Source organism: Amblyomma mixtum, chromosome 3 (genome assembly GCF_055824585.1).
Source record: "Amblyomma mixtum isolate Tamu chromosome 3, ASM5582458v1, whole genome shotgun sequence".
Lineage (NCBI taxonomy): Eukaryota > Metazoa > Arthropoda > Arachnida > Ixodida > Ixodidae > Amblyomma > Amblyomma mixtum.
In genome coordinates, this window is record NC_143014.1 from 428,481,252 (window position 1) to 428,502,010 (window position 20,759).

Below are 20,759 nucleotides of genomic sequence, written 5' to 3' on the forward strand. Positions count from 1 at the left end.
ACACACACACACACACACACACACACACACACACACACACACACACACACACACACGCGCGCGCGCGCGCGCACGCACGCACACGCACACACACGCACGCACGCGGGTAAAAAAAGCCGGTAAAGAGAAAGGCTAATTCAAGGTGTTGCGGGTATTAAAAAGGGCAGTCCACCATGCAGGCAGTCGCAGACGCCTTAAACACGAATGGCGTGTGTTTCTTCGGTAGTGCTTGTGTGAGCGGTGCCGTTCGCTTCAGCCGCCCAAATTTGTTTCAACGCTTGACAGTGTACGTGTGGCTCGTGTCTACTCGCCTGGAAATGCCCGCGCTTGGAAGACGCGGTTGACTCCATGTAGCATCGCAGCGCAGCCGCACGTCTGATCCGGTGTCTCGGCAGTCGGCTGCGGGAGGTAACTTCTGCAGCAAGATCGTGCTTGCAGAGGGATGGAGACCTTGAGCTCTTTTCCCGAGGGCCTTCTGCACCGCTTTGCCATTGAGAGCCCGTGCTTGACGAGCGAAGAAATGCTCGCCACTAGACGTACGGCAGAGGACGCCGACGCTCATCCAGAGCAGCCGCCGCCGGCTACGCAGCAGCAGGGCACGCTGTAGTGGCGTCGCAATGACGACGCCTTGCCGCTAAGCATGTCCATTTTCCTCAGGTTTGTGCTTTGCGGACGGACCTCCGTATATTAAAAAAAAGAGAAAGAAATAGAAACAACGTTTTTTTACGTTTTATTTGCACTACAATTTTGTGCGATTTTTTTGTTGAAAAATAAACGGCGAACGATGCTCTTCTCGTTCAAATGGTTCACCTCATAAGTAACACAATTCCTAATTATTCACGCTGATCTCTATCTTTCCTCTAATTTCTCTTCCCCACGCCCTGCACGGAGGAGGGCTCCGTGCTCCTTTGTTGGGCATAGGCGCTTTAGCATCTCTGTGACTGCGACTGTGTCCTTGACCGTGTTGTAGCTTAGGTTTTGTCTTGCTTTGTTTTGATTATGTTTTTGCTTTTCTGATTTTCGTTGTGGCCGGCACTCGGTGCTTTATTTGGACTGTTACTGTGAACATGACTATACTGTAACTGGTTTTCTCATCTTTTTTATTGATTTCGCGGACTGCACGCTGTACTTTGGCTGTCTGCCTGCGACTAACAATGACTGTGATGTGCGTTTTGTTTCTTCTTTTGAGTTTTTATTTTTTTACTACCCTGTTTTTCTCGCATTATTTTTTTTTCTTTGGAGCATTCACTTCTTTTTCATTTATCTTGAATTGGAGTTAACCCTGGCAAAGTGTTGCTGGTCCGGGCACCCTCTCTCTTTCTTTTATGGTTTTTTTAACCTTTCCTGAGCGGAGCAATAGAAGGGTAAACGGTCGTCGGATGAGATATTCCGCCACGATGGGTCCAGCAAGGTCAAAGCACCTGTCCGGGCATTTCACGAGCCCGGTTGGCGGCCTTCATTACTCACTTCGGGAAAGAGGTTTTATTCTACCCTCGGTGCACTCCAACAAGGCGGCTGGTCGGCGCGCCAATCATTTACAGAAAACGACAAATTCTACCTAGCGTCCTCTCTCGAATTAACCGCGCGCGCGGCACACTGCACTAGCGGCCGGGGAGGGGCGCTCGGCCGCGTACACCGTGCGAGGTAGCACCCACGGAGCGTTCATGTCACGCGTGCACTACCTGGCGAAGAGCAAGCGGGAAGTCAAGTCCCCCTACTCGCCCATGATGGGATAAAGATATGAATGGGTGGGTCCCTTCCGCCCCGACGAGGTTGACGGCCACCCCAACGGCAGGTGAAAGGCACCGGCGTCGTCGGCGCTAAGACAAGACAACGGTGGGGTCATGGCAGGACCCCGATACCTCGACAATAACTACGAATTTTACTCGTATAACCTGTAGAACGCAGAATTGTCTGAAATAAGAGAGGCGCCAACACGGTGAACGTACAAAGTAAGGGACTACGTGACTCACCAGATACGAAAAAACTTTTCCAGTTCTACATCAAAAATTACACCTCGCCCTGTGAGAGCCCGAAAACGGACGCTCGGGAAGATGTCCAAAAGCTTTTGAGGGCGGGGGGGGGGGGGGGGGGGGGGGGGGCGACCGCCCCCTCCGCTTCCCCCCCTCCATTACGTCAGATGAAAGAACAAAGTGAGGCAAATTTTAAAAGAAATTGTTAAAATTTGCCATGCTAGCCTGTTCCCCGTTTCATTTAAAATGTCTTCAGTCTCATTCGGAAGGCTAGCTTTCGCTAGTGCTCCGGGTAAGAGCGGCGGCAGAAGCAAATGGGCTCCCGGAATGAGGGTCCGCCCAACCATTTAATGCATTAAACGTTTTTCTCTCTCTCTCCCTCTGCAACCACCTTTTCCTTTTTCACGGAAACTTCAAAGAGCGCTCGTGTGAGCAAATAATTTATTCGAGAAAAATACTTCCCTGAAACTCCATTCTTATAATCGCCCATTAGGCCATTTTTTTTTCTTTTTCAAAAGAATCGCGGGTGGTCGCTCTTTCGGTCTGGGACGCTTGGCGTGGGATGACTGTTAAATTGCGCCACCGCACTTCGCTCCCTAAGCCTTGCATGACGCAACGCAGTGGCGCGGACCCACTTGTCCAACCGGAGGGATTTAGCATCGGGGAAACGTATTAGCGCAGACGTATACCGGTTTACTGGACGCCGGCTGCGCACGTGCAGTGGCACCGCCTGTCCCCACCCACCGCTCTGCGCGTGCGCAAAAGGCCGAAGAGGTTGCGAGCGGGATGGGACACGGGGGAGGGACACGGAAGGGCGTGATTCGCCATTTTGGACCAATCCACGGCGATCCGCTTCTGGCAGGAGCCACTTTGCATGCGTAGATCTGCCACGAGGACGTCAGGCACGGTAAGCTGCGCGCACGCCTGCGTGTCGGGAGAAGTCAGCGCGGGCGCACTGGCGGCTTGCGGATGCGGATCCCGCTATGCTGAGCCTTGCGCCGTATTTGCGTCACACAAACCTCTGTTCATCCCGCGCTCTTGCAGCTACTCGAACCCACACGGGGGAGATGACACGTGACTCGGCGCCTCGGTGTGACGCCTGCTAGTAGGCGTGCTTTGCGCCCGCCAAATACGTGCGCTTTTCGGAACAGGAGTGAGATGGCCAAATTCTGTTCAGCCACAGCGCTGAGGGTAATCCTTTTTCGAAACTGTAAAGCCTGATATGGCTACTACTAAAGGCATACCTGCCAACTCTGCCTATCTTTTCATAAAATGTACGAAATTTGACCCATCTTACGATTTTACGAATCAAGCCGGAAATCTTGCGGAAAATAAATTTTATTTGCGATAAAAATTTGAAATTCTGAAGTAAAACGGTGGTAAACTTGCGCCGCCACAAGAGAGGATTATGTATACCATCTGTGAAATTAGTAGCAGCAACTGGAACATTGTACAGTAAAACATCGTTAATACGACCCAACTAAACAGGTATTTATTCCTACGCCTAAATAGGCGTTTATTACTTCTCAGCCCCAGTTAATTCAGACTTTCCGGACTGCCGCAACAGTCTCGGCACACGTCCCTGACACTGGGTGCATTTGCTTTTCCAGTCCCGGACTACTTGCTGACAGGTCTCGGCTTCCGCTCTGACAGGAAACAGCGTCACGGTCACATGACCTACTTGCCATAGGCTGCTTGCGAACTCGCCGCCAGAGCCGGGCTCCCCCTCGGTTACCGCACCTGGATGCTGTCATCTGCTAGCAGACGACGGAAGCCATGGCCACCACGACGCCGAAGCAACGCCGTGCGCTCGATCATGATACTAAGTCGATTTGAAGAGAGTACTATCAGCTTAGCGTAGGTGTATTACAGAACTCAGCTTCGGGGGTATGCTCGCCGCTACTGCTCGCTGCTCGCACAAGTTTGCACAAAGTAGCCTAACTCGTTGCGGATAGGCAGATAGACGAAAGCCTTCGCAAAAATGCTGACAACAAGCGCTATAGCTGCTCCAGTATACGAGTGGTTCACCTGCGATGCTTTCAGGTAAGCGCGCAGACAGCATTTCGCAAAACAAGCGAACAAGAACCTCTTGACGACATGAGCAAACAATACGCACTCGCAGCTCCGAACGCGCGTCCGTGTATGGTGGATTTCAAGAAAACAGAACGAAGATGCAAGAACAAAAAGTCTTACGGTGGCTCAGAGAGCAGCTACGGACCCCATGTGAAGGTTTAACGCACGATATCGTCCTCCAGAAACACGAAAAGTACGCGAAATGCACGCAGAGTCTAACTCAATATGGCTGGCAGCACTCGTCAGCTACCTTCCCCGCAGCCCCGAGTAGCCCGCGGACTGCCATAGGCGAAAAACGAACGCGTTGCTATGGCGATGTAGGCAGGTGGGCGGAGCTTTCGGACTGCCCGAGAAAAACAAATACCTGACTCGAGTCCGCAAGTAGTCCCGGGCAGTGCGGGACTCAAAAACAAATGCGTCCACTGGCATCTGGAGCTCGTTTATTCGGACGCCCAGGGGCTGGCATCGGTCAATTCTAACGGGATCCCAAAAAGTGGTGCCGCGTCGCGCTATGATAACGTACTCGACTGACCAATCACCCTGATATTCGGCTCCGGGCCTGAACTGCATGTTACAGTGCTCATGGGCGCCCCTCTCACATGCCCGCAACTGCAGATCTTAGGACGATAGGCAGGGCCCCGGCGGTAGACCAATTGAGTGTCTGGCCGCGTAGGTTCGTTTTGGGAGCTTCGCCAAGGTCAATTGAAATAGGTCGCGAAGCCGGAGCTTGAATGCGGTCCAGAACCAAGTGCTAGCGACATCAAATTAGTGGTGGAACTAAAGCGCCAAAATGAAATGAGTGGACATACACGACTAGAAGAGGAAAATAATTAGGACATATTTTGTGTTTCAAAAGCATTCAAAACAATTGCAGTGATTCCTTTTTAAAATGTTTTAGCTGTGTGCATTTTGTTAGAAAGTATAGCGCTTGCTTTGCAAAAATTTTATGACAGCGTTCGCTCAGAGCAGCGGCAATGGCAGCGGGACGATGCCAAGGTTGACGGTGCTCTGATGTCATAGCCTTATGATATCTTTTGACCATTCTGCTTGCTTTTGTTTTAAACTCGATTCTGCTAGCCCTACTTTTTCCTCGCTGCTTGTTGCTCGAGTTCTTGGTGTGCATCGTTCGTGTACAGTTTCCGTTTTCCCCTTTTGCCAGCGCTTCTGTGTAGTTTCGTTCGGTTGGGTGCGGTTCTGTCGCTTTTGCCCTAAAAGGGCATCGTCTGTGGCCATGGGGCCCCCGTACGCAAAAAAGAGGTGTGCGGTTGCACGATGTGCGAGTATAGTGTACTAGAATATGGAGTAGTGTGTTCAGGGAGGACTCGCGGCTGTCGCTGTTGATGTCGAAAGCCACGAGACGGCGCCAGCAGAGCATGGGCTGTCACTGCATGCACTCCTCCCGATACGCGGCGGTGCGTTCTGTGCATTGCACCCAATATTTTTGGTCCTTTTAAAAGCCAACACTTCAATAACGTGCCCTGTAAATGTTTGTCGTTGTACATGCACGACAAATAAAATTAAATGCGATAAGACAAGTCGCACACGGAAGAAAAAAAAGAACAGTGACTAGCAGACGGCCGCGAAACAGCCAAAATTGCGGAAAAACAGCTCCGCTAATTTATTGTAACAACGTCATTGAATTGAATTAAAATTTTAGAAGAACACAATGAAGTATGCAGGTCATTCTTAAAATACTAATTTTTCGCTGCCCTGCATTCTTCCCGACTACCTCATATTTTCTTTTGCTAAGAGCGCAGTTCCAGATTCTTTTCCAGTAGCTGCAATGTGTACAGACGCAGGGAACTTACAGCGGGTACTGCTGCCGAGGAAAGATTGAACACAAGGGTGATGAACAAACTGTTGTGCATACTGCAGCGAGCACGACGCGCGACCTCGAAATCGTGACCACTTCATGATCAGACGGCCGCGGTGGCATGCTTATGAACATCGACTGATTTTCACATGCAGTTTTTTTTTCGCCCTGCCTCTCGCGACTGCTTGATGCCCTTGACAAAAAAAATGACAAGTAGCTCGGGTTATTGGGAAGCAACGTCGGCACGGCGTCCGGCGTCAACTCTGGTTTCCCGCGTGGTATGCGGACTTCTCCGTTTATAACGTGAACGTAATCTCTGAGAATGCAATATGGCTCGAAGTGCAGCTTTCATACCGAGTACGTTTCATCCAGGGTCTTGTCTTTCCGGTGCAAATTCCGCTCCCAGATCTTTCTGCGCGCTTCATCTTTTGCAACGGCGAAAAGCGACGGCTGCTCACCCTTAGTTCAATGGTAGCCTGTTGAGCACCCAGGTGTAAAGCAGTGCCGTTGCCGCCGACGATTCGGCATTTCTTCACCGTCGGACGGCCAGCGGCAATTATAGCACGAGAAAGCGATCACATGAAAAACTTTTTGTGAGCCGCGTACCACCCAACCGCGTCAATGCACGCGTACGCGTCACCGACTAGCAGACGACAACGAAAAGCGCGCCTTTTCCCGACAGCCCATGCTACAGCAGCGCCGCCGCCCCGGTTCTTTCGACGCGCGCCGCGACACGCCAGTGCATGGTGAGCGGCGGCGCCTGAACACACTACCCCATCTTCTAGTACACTATAGTGCGAGCGATAACCTGTCTGGCGGCGTCACATTTCATCGCGATACCAGAGGCGAGGACGAAGGAAAAAGGCACAACGAGAACTGACTACCTAAAAATAGCGTTGGTGGTCGGCACTCGTCGTGTCTTCTTTCTTCGTTCTCGTGTCGGGTGTCGCGCTGAAGCGTCGCGGCGTTCAGCAGTTTATTTTTCCCGCCAAGCAGCACGTGACGCTGACGTCACGAATATGACGTTACTAAAACATGTGACTTCGACGTCGCGTTTTTGTTTTAATTATGACGTCACTTTTTAGTTCTCCACGCATTTCGAAGACGGCGCTGGCTGCGCACCATGAGCCACCATGTTTTGAACGTATGGGCTTCTATGCAGCCTACGCTACCATAGTACATCTACCTTGGCTTCGCCGCCAGCTCGAAGCGGCGGCGCCTATCGGCCGCGCTTATCAGTCAGCCAGCCGAGCTACACGCCGGTTACAACTGCGATTGCGTTGTCGCGGACATATTTTTGTTTTTCTTGAAGGCGAAATTCTACAGGCCCGTGTGTTGTGCGATGCCAGTGCACGTTAAAGAACCCCAGGTGGTCGAAATTTCCGGAGCCCTTCACTACGGCGTCTCTCATAGCCTCAGTCGCTTTGGGACGTTAAGCCCCAATCAATCAACCAACCATTTTTGTTTTTCTTTTGCTTTTATTTATCGAAAGCGTCTTAATTATTACGCCGACAAAGCTCTGAAGCAACTGCGCGCTGCCCTCGAATCAGTCAGCGTGATACTTGCGTTCTTCCAGCGCACCGACATTTGGCGCTGGTCACGTGGTGTTCACCGTTTCTGCGTTTCCTCACGAGCGACGACGCCACCTGTGAATAAACATCAGCGTCATCGCATCGCGCACTGGCGATGCGACGCACAGTTAAAAAAAAATGTGAAAGAAATGTAAAAAAAAAATCAAACCTGGTGCATGTTCACTTGTAACTGGGCGTAGATATAAAGGGGGACCGATGAGGATAATGATTTAGGGTTTTTTCCCGCTTGTGCTAGTGTGGTACACGTCGTCGCCTGTGCTTTATATGCTGTTACTGCGAGCGCAGTTCAGGACCAGCGTCATTAAAGTTATTTTTTGTTGCAAACAGTTCGCACAGCCTTAAAAGGACAATGAAGGCAACTCCATCCAGTTTTCAAAAATATATTATATGCCTCTTTCTGGCTATGCTCATGTTTTACCGGTGGCAAAAGACACATTTTCTGTCGAAAAAATTTCACTTCAGATTCTGCCCGACTCGCTTCGAATTCTTGACGTCAACAGCTAAAGGACTCCGCGATTACCACTTACGGCCGATGGCGATGCAGCCTGGCCTCGTAGATCCGCACAAAATAGGGTCACCCGCGAGATTGGGTTGCACCCGAAACAGCCATCAGGCAATCGTGGCCCGCGAGCAATTCTCGTCACGAGGTACTGCTACTGGAATTCTCGTGGGGCGTTGCTACAGTCTCGCTTTCACGCATTTTTCTTGCATTTTTCATGCATTTTTCTGTTGTCGGTAAATATGACCGAGTTTTAGGCTTAGGGCGTTAATATCCCTATCAAATATTTTTCATTGGTACTTTAGTATCCCTTTAGGTTATGGTCGTCAACATTACTTTCAGTCAGGCAAGATGCATTTCTAGAGCACAGTGACGGCTGTGTAATTAAAGTTGTAATTAGTTCTCCCCCGCCGCGGTGGCTCAGTGGTTACGGCGCTCGGCTGCTGACCCGAAAGACGCGGTTTCCATACCGGCCGCGGCTGCCGAATTTCGATGAAGGCGAAATTCTAGAGGCCTATGTGCTGTGCGATGTCAGTGCACGTTAAAGAACCCCAGGTGGTCTAAATTTCCGGAGCCCTTCACTACGGCGTTCCCCATAGCCTGAGTCGCTTTGGTACGTTAAACCCCCATCGACCATAAACTATTCTTACTTCTATCTCGTTTCATTCTGATGTTTTTCGGGCACCACTGTTATTGAAGACACTGTATTGCTGCTGACTTTGCGATTTGCCTTTCAATGGCCACATTCATGCAATTAAAATTCATTGTGCACTTGGTTGCGCATAATAGGCGTTCTGTCACTGTGCGTGTGAATGAACTCACCACAATGGATGAGGTGAGTTCATTTTTTTTTTTTTTTTGGCGTTGATATCCCTTCTTTCCGGCAATATCAGCCACTCACCTTTGAAGCTTATGGGCCAGGTACCGTCTTCGCTAAAAGTAACCAAGCAACGGGGTTTGTTTCTTAGCCGCCATGTAGCAAGGTAAAGAAAGACCTTGACCTCACCTTTCGGGTCCTTTTGGTCTTCAGAGGAGCTGCAGGGGCTTCACTATGTGGCTGAGAAGCAAAACTCGTTGCCTGGTAGCTTCTGACAAGGCCGTTACGTTGGAGCGATTTTTTTTTGCTTGAGAGAATTTTATGCGCGAGCGCAGTAGACAGCAACCTGCAAGTGCTGCCACTGGCCTCGTCCTTTGGTTCGTGAAGGAGGGAGCGCCTACAGTTGCCAACTTGCCCATGGCGTGTAATATAGTTTGACGTAGTGACCGGAATCATACACTTGCTATTTTTCCGTAAAATATGCGAACTTGGACAAGACTAACGATTTTGCGATTCTTGCCTGAAATCTTACGGAAAAATTTGATTTGCGATTAACATCTGAAATTCTGTAGAAAAAAAAGAACACCGCTGCCGGTGGTAACCTTGCGCCGCCACGAGAGAGGAATATGTATATCATCTGTGAAATTAGTAGCAGCAGCTGGAGCACTGTACAATAAGACATCGTTAATACGACCCACCTCAAAAAACGTTTATCCCTACTCCTCAACTTCAGTTAATTCGGATAATCCGGACTGCCGCAACAGTCCCGGAAAACGTCCCCATAAGACAAAGGTATCGGGAGCTCGCTTATTCGGACGCCCAGGGGCTGGCATCGGTCAGTTCGGACGGGATCCCAAAAAGCGGTGCCGCGCCGCGCTATGATAACGTGCTCGACTAACCAATCGCCCAGATAATCTCCCCCGGACTGAACTGCATGTTGCATTGCTCATCGGCGCCCCTCTGACATGCCCGCAACAGCAGATCTTTGGACGATCGGTAGGACCCCGGCGGTAGGCCGATAGAGTGTCTGGCCGCGTAGGTTCGTTTTGGGAGCTTCGCCGCCAGCCCGAAGCGGCGGTGCCTATCGGCTGCGCTTATCAGTCAGCCGCGCGCTGCACGCCGTTTACAACGACGATCGTGTTTCGCGGACATATTTTTTTTTGTTTATTTATCAAAAGCGTCTTAACTGCCGCTCCGTTAAGGCTCTGAAACAACTGCGCGCTGCTTTCGGATCAGTCCGCGTGATACTTGCGTTCTTCCATGGCGCCGACATTTCGCGCTCGTCACGAGCTGTTGGCCGTTTGTGCGTTTCCTCACGAGCGACGCCACGTGTGAATAAGATTCAGCGCTATCGCGGCTCGACTGGCGACGCAACGAAACGTTGAAAAAAAAATTGCATGCTGGCTTGGCTGACCGTGCACCCCGCGTCTTCCGTCTGCGAACATCCTTGTGGTTTTTGAGGCTCTAGCATTGCTGGCCGCGGTGAGCTATTTCAGCGATGTGCGTGGCCCTTGGCCGTCAAACAAAGAAAAAAAAAGCTCCGGGAATAGCATTCAAACCCATGAATTTTCGGTAGGAAGACAGGAGCCGAAGGCCGGCCGAGCTTTGGCCCATGCACTTAAGGGTAGTGGAAGGTAAAAGTGGTCCCGGTGGTAGGGAGGTTTGCTGGGAAGTAAGGATTATTTCAAAACTACTGTGATCGCTCTCCCTCGTATCGGCAGCATTATTCCACGAACCGCAGAAATCTTTGCGAATCCACGAAAGATCGGAGTGTGTGTCTGATTGTGCCCTACAGCACAGACATGAAGGCACGGACGGGTGAGATGATGAACGCTGGTGAAGCGGTCGAGTTTTTGTCCTGAGGCTGAGGTGCGGTCGTATCCCCATGTCGGCGGAAAGGACTAAAGTAGTACAGGTAACAGAGGCAGTGAGAGCCGTGTTTGAAGGTGCATGGGATGCTGGCTTTAGAGGCGGGGGGAGTCCAATAGCAGTGAAGTCGTGATACTATGGCCCAGTAGGTAGAGTATGCGAGGACATGCTCCTTCGTCTCTGAGTCGAGGTGGAATGAGTCCTCCTGAATGGTGGCGATGGTGCGCCGTAGGTAAGTAACCGTTAAAGTCGGCAGTGGCGGGGGCGTTTGATGCCCTTTTCTCTTCGTGACAATGCTTGGCTAAGTAAAGTTACCGTAATCCGGAAGAAAAAAGGTACCGTGCGTTTCTTGACGTGAGATAACGTCTAGATTGATGCCTGTAATCCGCATGCGTTATAGGAGGGCACTTGTCTTGCCGAAAAAACCACGGCAATTCCACTGCCAAATAATTAGGGTGTTGCATTGCGGGGTTGTGTGTTGCATGATACGACTCATAATGGCGGTCTTCCTCCATTGTATCGAGATTAGGCACTGGAGGACAGTGGCGCGCTTTCGAGGGGGCGCATTGGAGTCGGTGTCAGGAGAGGACGGGGCAAATGACGTGAAGGAGAGGAGATGCTGCTCTAGTTGTTCGACGTGAGCCGTCAGATGTTGTAGGGCCAGCAGAATGGGTGCAAGGGATTGTTGGATGTTAGTAAAAGCGCTCTCGGTGGGGAGAGGAGAGGGGGGTGAGAGTGAAAGGGGCGAGGAAGGGCTTGAGCGTAAGACGAGTGTAGAAAGGAACGAGTTAGGGGCGCGATGGAAGTGGGAGATCACGGGGAGTCGACGGACGTCGCTTGTTGGATCGTGATTGGCATGTTCGTGTAGTTTCCTGCCCTCAGCTGTTACTGCTGCAGGAGAGCCGAAGAACACCGTGGCGGTTCGAGGTTGGTAGGGGCGGCCATTGGTGGCATCGGCAATGCCTGGCCTGTCGAATGGAGCTCCCCGTCGTGCTGGCAGCGAACATGTTGACGAGCGTAGGGGGCGTTGCCCCGGCGATGCATATGTAGACTTAGCTCAGCGCGTACGGCGTAGGCGGCAGCGAGATGCTGGTGGGCCAGAAAATCGCGCAAAACTTGGAATTTCGATTACCATTGGGTGGGGGGGGGGGGGGGGGGGTAGCGTAGGAGTGCTGCAGAAGGATTGGTTGCGATCCGAGGTCAGGATCCTTGACGTAGGCGGTATTTTGCTGGAGCTCAGTGTGCGCACAGCCGAACAAGGTGGACGCCGGTGGCGCTCCCGTGGCGAGAGGCGCCAGCATTTTTAGGCGCATTCTTTGGACATTTCCAAGCCACCGCTTATAGGCATGAGCTTCCGCGTCCTGGCGAAGCCATGTTGCACAAAATTATTCACAATTCTATTAACAAAATACATTAACGTTACTTTCTAGATTACTACGCAATTATATACCGAGGTTTAATTTTTGGTCTCAGGAGCATTCAAACGGGACCAGTTTCACAGTTTCTCAATCGATGAGTTATTGAAGGCAATGCACAGAGTTTCCCCGCGTTTATTAAAAACTTTATGGGTGTAAAACATTTCGGGATTGTGCACAAATGCGGCTCCAGAAGTAAAACAACTTAGCAAGGCTGCTCGTGAAAAAAGAAGCATTCACGCTGCTGGCTCTGCTAGGTTCTGCAGATGTAGCTTTCATGTCGCGCGCATTACGTACATGGCGTGTTGGTTTTGTTGCAGTGGGACTCGTTCCCGGGCTCGACTCACAACATCCGCTTCATGTTGTTCGAGCTCCGCCGTTTACGCTGCTCGCGGTGCAGGTCTAGCTTTCATGTCCCGCGCATCGCTGGACGCATTTGTTTTGTTGCAGTGGGAATCCTTCGCTCACGAACTCGATACCAACGATACCAACTAGATACCCCGCTGTTCTTGCTGCTCGCGGTGCAGGTCTAGCGATCACGTTGCGCGCATTGTGACAGTATTTGTTCTGGCCGGGTCCATACCAAAATCGGTCGTTACTGTGCCAAGTCACAATAACCGAACTCTCGCTTGAATACCCGATATCTGCGTGGATAATACTAGAGAATGCAAGCGAGGACCTCAGTAAAACATAGTTGCCTACATTTTTTTTTCAATTTTCGCGTCAAGCAACTTCCTAAACAAACGTTTTGCTTCGAACAGGGCTGACTGAATTCGAGTTTTGATTTTTTCAGCGCTTGATTTTTCTTTTCGCGCAGCGTAGACCGAAAGTGATTCATTAACTGCGGCAGTCCAGGCTGCTGCGCGTTATGCATGGCAATTTCACGATGGAAGACATTGTCCTTTTATAAGCCATTATTGCATATGCTGACCCAACATGACAACCACTTAAACAAACAACGTTCTAGTGAGTCATGCAGCGCTGTAGCCGCGTGCGAAGCAGCGGTTAAAAGCCGTTCTTGATTGCTGTTACTCCACCGAAACAATTAACCCTACATCGAAATTTTCCTGGTCAATCTCATGTCACAGTGCGTACCTAGGGCATCGCATTCACCTACATACAAACAGAAAGTAAGGGACTATCGTCAGTCTGGTCCTTTTAAAGTTAGCCTGCGAGGTGTCCGAGGTATGTAATAACTATGAAATAATCGCTAAGTTTTCGTGCACTAATAAAAATTAAAAGTGAGACGAGTAGGCGCCTACGCAGAGCCGACTGCACGAAGAAATGCGCTTTTGAGAGAGGAATATATTATGGCAGCATTACACCGCCATCCATTCATATAAAGCCTAGGCCGCACGTCTAGTCGTATGTCGTACCACTTCCTACTGGCGGAGTTAATTTTTGAATAAGATCGGGCAAAAGACGCCGGTCGAAAAACAACACTCCAAGGATGTTCACTGCTGTGCCGCGAGCTCGCTCGTGCACGCCATTTCCACCGTGTGCGTGCACCGCAATCAAAGTGATCGCAGTATAAAAAGTTCCGATAAATCAGTGCAACATGGGTCGGGGCTGTTGACTGGATAACTATAATTTTTTTGTTCTCCCATACCATGATCTCATTGCGACTGAATCGAAAGCAGAAAATGCAAACAATTGATTCGAGCGCGCGGTCCACTGCGCGCCAAAGCGCGAGCGTTGGGAAACAACACTGAGGATTTTCTTGGCCGCCCATGACACCCCCACCGCGTGCACCGCAATCAAATCGATCGCAGTACAAAAAGTTTCGATAAAGGAGTGCAACGTAGCTTGAGCCAGTTATTTCAGTAACTAATGCTTCAATCTCCCATGTCGTGATCTCACTTCGAGCGAAGCCTAGGCGAAAACGCATGCTCCGTCCTCCTCCTATGCCGGCGCTCCTTCTCTCGGCTCCTCCCGGGCGCCAACGGTGGCTAGCTTCTCCCGGCCTAGGTGCCGCCAACGTCGGCGCCCGGGACGAGCCGAGAGAAGGAGCGCCGGCATAGGAGGAGGAGGGAGGAGATGTCGCTACGTTTAGTTAATTGATGGGCTTTATCCGTGCGCCCGCCGCGACGCTAGTGCTCGCAGGGTAACACCGCGACAGCTGCGTCGTTACGCCCGGTGCTGACTGAGGGCGCAAACAGTGCACTTTCTAGTTGCTCATTAAACACTGCATATTTAAGTCATCATTGAAAGCGCCGATTACGTCACAAATCCCTGCAGCAGGTGGGAATCCCCCTTCTAGTGTATGCTTGAACGCTATCCATAACGGCCGTTTATACGCTGCACGATCGGGCGAGCGGCTCTGCCTCTGGATATTGCGTTAATGCGTCACGTCGAATATTGGCTCATATAATATATTGTCGCGTAGCGAGCTTCGCAGGTTTCGCGCGCCAGTTTCTCTAACAAGCTGAATGTGCTCTTCTCCCCGCTGTGCGACTGTTGTCCGTGTGCTCGCTGCTGTGCGGGGAGCCATTAGAGGGGCTCACACTCCGACATTTGGCAGAGCCGTTTTCTCTGGGGCTCTTTGCAAGCAGGCATTGTGCGGCTCCCTCCCCGGCCTTGTGTGAATGTTAGAGTAAAATGCAGTAAACTGCGAGGGGACGAGGTCTCCCAAGGCCGCGTGCGGGCCACCAGAGCGGGCGCGCGGACCCCCTGTGGTTTGCAGGAGAGTCGCGCGAAGAGATTGCTTCGGGCGGCGCACTGCCCGGCGGACCAGATACGCCGGAGACGAGCCGCGAGGGCTGAAGGCGCGGACGGCGGGTCGCGTGGTGCACCGACTGCGAGGTTTGCGTTCCCTGTGTTTCGGGTGTCGTTTTGTGTGTTTGTATCTGTGTGCCGAGTGGAAATGCGCACGTTTTCGTGGAATTTACGCGGTGCTCTCGAGTAAACAACCTCGTGGGCACCGGCGTGCTATTGGCTGCTTCTGTTTTAAAGAAATCCTTCTCATTGGCTCCGACAACAGCATTTCCGATTGGCTACTAAAAGTGTCCCCAGAATCCTGGGCAAACGTATTTAAGAGCGAGTTTTGGAGCGAAGAACAGAGAGGAACGGCTGCGGTCCTGCTGCTCGGGACCACTGCTCGGAAGATGTTGCGCGCCCCCTTGGTATGACTGCCCACGTTATTATTTACTCTTGTGTATCAGTGTGTTCAGTTTAAATGACGTTTTAGACCCATTTTAAATAAATCGAGTTAATTCATGCTACCCATCGACACCTGCTGGTCAACTTCTTCGAGGCGGCGGAGCCAGCGTTCCGTCCCGACTTACGCTTCGTTAGAATATGGCGTGTTCAGAAAAGAACGGTAATCGAGGTCCAACGACCATTTTTGAAATTAAATTTCTAGATGTGATGGGAAAATGTGTCCACACAAAGGAATGAACCTTAGTTTTGCACGAAACTTTGTAGTTTTCTCGGAAAAAAAATCGTATGTCACAAGAGGTGGAGAATGTCGTTTTGTCCACTTCGCAAAGTTGGAAGTTTGAAGCCTCATTGCATGCACAATAAATTTTTGCCGCACATCAGCATTTTTTCTCAAAGTCTTTGCAACTTTTGCTATAAGAAAAAATAAAAAAATGGTTTCTTGCTCTGTCAACCTTCCGACTAAAAAATTTGAAACTTCGCTTCAGAAGCTACGCGGTGCAAAAAAGGCACTTTTCAGGGCAGCCTTAGGGCAAGATGCGTAAAGATCTCCCCATTGAATATTTTCTCTGTATTTTTCGGCTACTTTTGCACACCTCAGGCAAGTTCTGTAGCTCTAGATTTGACAGCTATTTTTCAATATGGCCTCAAAATTGGCCGAAGTTCAAAAATGTCAAAAAATTGACAACTTTGACTTGAATATATAAAAAAAAAAACATTATCGATTTGCATTAAAATTTCCCTGAACAATCCTCATTATTTCAAAATTATAACACACTATAAATGTATTGAATTATATTGTTTTAAAGTATGAAAATAAATACAAAACAGAATTCACGATTTCAATCCCTACGAAGCCTGAGTATTCCCTCTTATAGGACGCGCAATCGTCAGAAACTGGATTTAGTATTGGTTGCATGTGGGTAAATTTTAAACGCTACAGTTGCTCAGTTCATAAGTGTAATTTGTAAGTGTTTTTCTCTCTCACAATAAAAGGTTTAAAGCTCCTATTCGCTTTCGTACTCTTCTAACAGTGGGACTTAAGTTACTCTAAGCATATTTTAGCACGTTATTTTGGAGTGGCGTGTATTTAGAGGTAGTTTATGCAAACATTTATTGCACCCGTCGCTAATCTCAAGATGCCTTTACCGAGCTACGGCCGCTCCAGGGATGAACCGCGCTTAGCAGCCGCTCCTACAGCTATATAACGCCCGGCGCGATCCCGAATTTGATAGCACCATGAGTGCCGCCGCCGCCGCACCGAGGCTTTAGCCACCACTATCGTCTTTCCATCGCAACACACCGCTTTCCTGAACGCCTGGCAGTTATGTCTCAGCCTTCGACCTTCGACCGAGACAGCCCGTCGCAGCGGTGAGCGGGTGTTGCTCGGGTCTCGAGCTTCGCGCGTCGTTTTGCGGGCCTAGTGGACGGTGGGGTTGTTTTCTGTACTCAAGTGTTTTCTCTGCGCTGGAGGGCTCGTATGCCAGACCGAAACAGCATCATTGTCGACGGCGCGCAGCCCGTGTTCAAAATCCATCCATCTGTATATATCGTTTTGGAAAACCAGCCCTGGGCCCTGCATCTGTCAGCTGCTCTTCTCTCCCGCGACAATCTTCGGAAGCGCTAAACTTTTGCATTCATGAAGAAATTTCCACGGCGAACGTTTTGCGCCGGCTACTCAAAAAGGCACAAACAACAAATTGAAAAAGGACGTTATTTTCGCAGTGTAAAGACACTCAATGTCGCTGCTCTCAAAAAAGTTCTACTTCCCGAAGAAGCTCTCCGAGTACGAGAAAGTGACTTCATCTGTCAGAATTGTTACCGTCCGTTCAAGGAAGACATAGATAATATGCAGGGAGAGTCAACCGAAGCATTCGAAGAAATCCGCCCTGGGGAAGAAATCGTAAAAAATTTAAGCTCCAGTGTCAGCCTTACCTCCGAAATGTCGCGGCTAAAGCCACCGAGCACTCTAAAAAAGCGCCTCAGACTTTCCTATGCAAAGCGAAAGCAGGAAGAGGTGGCAAGAGGTATGGTAACGAAAATCCGATCGCGGTACAGGCAGCATATAATATCCCAGAGACTTCGCGTGCCTCAGAAGAAAGTGTGCGCAATGCAGCAGCTGGGAAGATAACCAACATGAAGCCTACATGGAATAGCGTTGCCAGCTGCTGACACTGCTACCAAGCAACCTAACCGTGAAATATGTGCAGGAAGTTATTCCAGAGGCAGCGAGGAACGTTATCCAAAAATCTAAGAAGATGGCGGATGAAGAAGGCGTATGGTCAACACAGGAGAGATTTAAAAGATGTAAACTACGACAGGAAGACATAACCGCCGTTTTAGCATATTACACCATGGATGAACTCGATTGATCTGGACAGACTCCGAACAAAAAGGATGCTATGAGAATCGAAAAGGAGGGAGAGAAGGAACGGGTACCTAAACGCTTCATGACGCGGTCGTTGCGAGAAGCATACCGCCTCCACAAGCTAGCTCACCCTGCCTTCCAGGTTGGCCTCACAAAATTCATATACTTGCGTCCTTAGTGGGTGAAATGCTCGCCACAGTGCAAAGTATATGTTTGCGTGTGCTGTGCAAACTTTCAGTTGTGCCTCGTGGGACTGCAGAACGCGTCCGGAAGTTCGCTTTCTCCAGAAGATATGCAGAGTCTCTGCGTATGCCAGGAACCCACTGCGTCATGTTTCCTCAGGAATTGTGAGCACTGTCCACAAGATGGAATTTTCGCTTTGGAAAATTTTGAAGTGAGCAGCGAGGATGAGGTGTTGATTGCTACATGGGAATACGATCAGCTAGTTAAAAAAAACCCTGACCGCCTCATCATTTATGAGAGAATTTCAAATAATGGCCATGAAATGGATTCCCCACAACTCTATTACATGTGTGCAAGCAAGAGCAACACATGAAGAAAAACACAGCTGCAAGAGAGGTGCAATTGTTTTGCATCTTGATTTCGCTGAAAACTGCACAGTTGTGCTACCAGACCCAGTACAAGCGTACCATAGGCAGAAAAAGCAGGTGACCGTGTTTACCTGCGTTGTCACATCAAGAAAATATCTCACGATATCTCACGATATGTCTAACGATTCAGCTCATATATGCTTGGCTCTGTCGAAGATCAAACCACACCTTGAAGACAACGCGCCAATCTACACCAAGATAACATATGTGAGCGACGGGGCTCCTGCTCACTTCAAGAACAAAAAGTTTCATGAGCTAGAACGCAGTGAATGTCAAGAGACGAAATGGATGTTTTCGGCCACAGGACACGGATGCTTGCGACGGCGTTGGTGGGCTAGTGAAACATCGAGCATCACACCACAATTTGCGGAAGCCTGCAAGTGAGGCCAAACAAACAGCCAGCGGCTTCGTAAACGCAATTCAAGGAGCGCTAAAGAACATCACCATTCTGGAGCTCCCACAGAGGGGGCTTGCAGACTTTCGCGAAATGAAGACGGAAGAATGGAAAACAGCAAAGAAAGTGTCTGGAGTTCAGACGCTCCACATGTGGAAGTACGTTCAGTGAAATGAAGCAGTGCATCCTACGTGGCCTCCGCCGCTGCATCGAAATGGAAGAGACTGTGATCTGGTTTGTGCTTCGTGCGGGACAATACACTGTGCGCAAACCGAAATCAACTGCTGCTGTTTATTTCTTGTCACGACTTTCTGAATTGCAGTCTGCACATGAAGTGGCATCCCGTTTGTAAATTGCCTCCTGATTAAAACGCCTTCTGTTTAAAAACCTTGCAGATAAATTGTTCCCCTCAGAAGACGACGTTTTATCTCCAAACATTGCCCTGTAGAACCATTGAACACAGAGGTAAACAGATGCAGGTTCGAAAACGTCGGCTTCAGAAACTCATTAATAATAATTTTTATGCATATAATTTTTTTCTGAGCATCAAAAAATTAACTAAGATTTTAATAAATAGATTACATACCAATGAACCTTACGATGAATACATTAGACAATACAAAAAACGTTTGACCTCCACAAGCCAGTTCTTGAGACGTCAGACGAAATAGCGAATTCATTCCCACTTTTAAGAACGCCGCTAGCAAGCTGATAGAAGCTCTACAAGCATCGAGAATGGTTCGGATGTCGTGTTAAATAAAATGTTGCCGCGTTCAGTGAGTGCTAAATCAAATTTCTGACAGCTACTCTTTCTAAAAGGCCGTAATAAGCAATTCTAGATAAGAAAAACGTGAACTCAGTTTTGTGTTTTTGTAATTTAAAACAATATAATGCAACACTTTTCTGGTGCCTTATAATTAGAAGTATTGAGGATTATTAAGGGAAATTTTAACGAAATTCGATGATGGTGTTTGTTTTAAATCCAAGTCAAAGTTGTGACTTTTTTGACGTTTTTGAACTGCGGCCCATTTTGAAGCCATATTGAAAAATATCTGTCAATCTAGAGCTACAGAACTTGCCTTAAGTGAGAAATAGCAGCATAAAAATACTGAGAAAAAGATTCTGTGCAGCGATCTTTCTGCATCTTGCCCTAAGACTGTCCTGAAAATTGCCTTTTTTGCAGCGCCTGGTCCAGAAGCGAAGTTTGCGATTTTTTACTCAAAAGGTTCACACAGCAAAAAACATTTTTTATTTTTTCGCATAGTAAAAGTTGCAAAGAGTGTCTGAAAAAATGTATATGTGCGGAGAAATTTTCTTGTGTATGCAATGAGGCTCCAAACTTGCAACTTTGCGAAGTGGCAAAAACGACATTCTCCACCTCTTGTGACAAACGATTTTTTTCAGAGAAAAGTACGGAGTTTCTTGCAAAACTTAGGGGCATTCCTTTGTGTGGACACACTTGCCCATCACATATAAAAATTTCATTGAAAACAAAAATGGTCATGGGACCTCGATTACCGTTCTTATCTGAACACGCCTGAACACTAATATCTGAACAATTATCTAAACGCGCATATGCTGTGTGTGTGTAAATATATATATATATATATATATATATATATATATATATATATATATATATATATATATATATATATATATATATATGCGTGCGTGTGTGTGTGTGTCTTTTGTGGGATAGTATAACCAGTGTAAGCAGACACCAGAAAACCGGTTAATCGTCTTGCATATTAAGCTAGTTAACTAATTTTTAATAATTAGCTTTTTAACTAATAGTTTTACGCATCTACTTGCAATTAGAGATTAGTAGCCGGTCATTAGTAATAGCCATATCAGCTGATATAATTTTGATAACGCGATTACCCCCGCTGCTGTGGCTCGGCAAAATTTGGCTTTTTCAACTAGTTACGTGCACTGGAGGGGTTGCTTTGCCTGCATGCTTCAGAAAGCGCATCTGTTTTCGCACGATGCAGCCAAATTTTGTCGAGCCACAGAGACGAGGGTAATCTCGTTTTCGGAATTCTAAAAACTGATATGGCTATTACGACCGAATACACATCGCTCATTGTAATTAGATGCGTAAAACTATTAGTTAAAAAGTTAATTATTAAAAATCAGTTAACCAGCTTACTACTTAAAACGGTTCTACGGTTTTCTG

General features: G+C 48.7%; 1 pseudogene; it reads left to right on the plus strand.

Annotated features, from left to right (window-relative positions):
- The first annotated feature begins 16,846 nt into the window (after window positions 1–16,846).
- LOC149358039 (uncharacterized) lies at window positions 16,847–18,810 on the plus strand (annotated as a pseudogene).
- The last annotated feature ends 1,949 nt before the right edge of the window (window positions 18,811–20,759 follow it).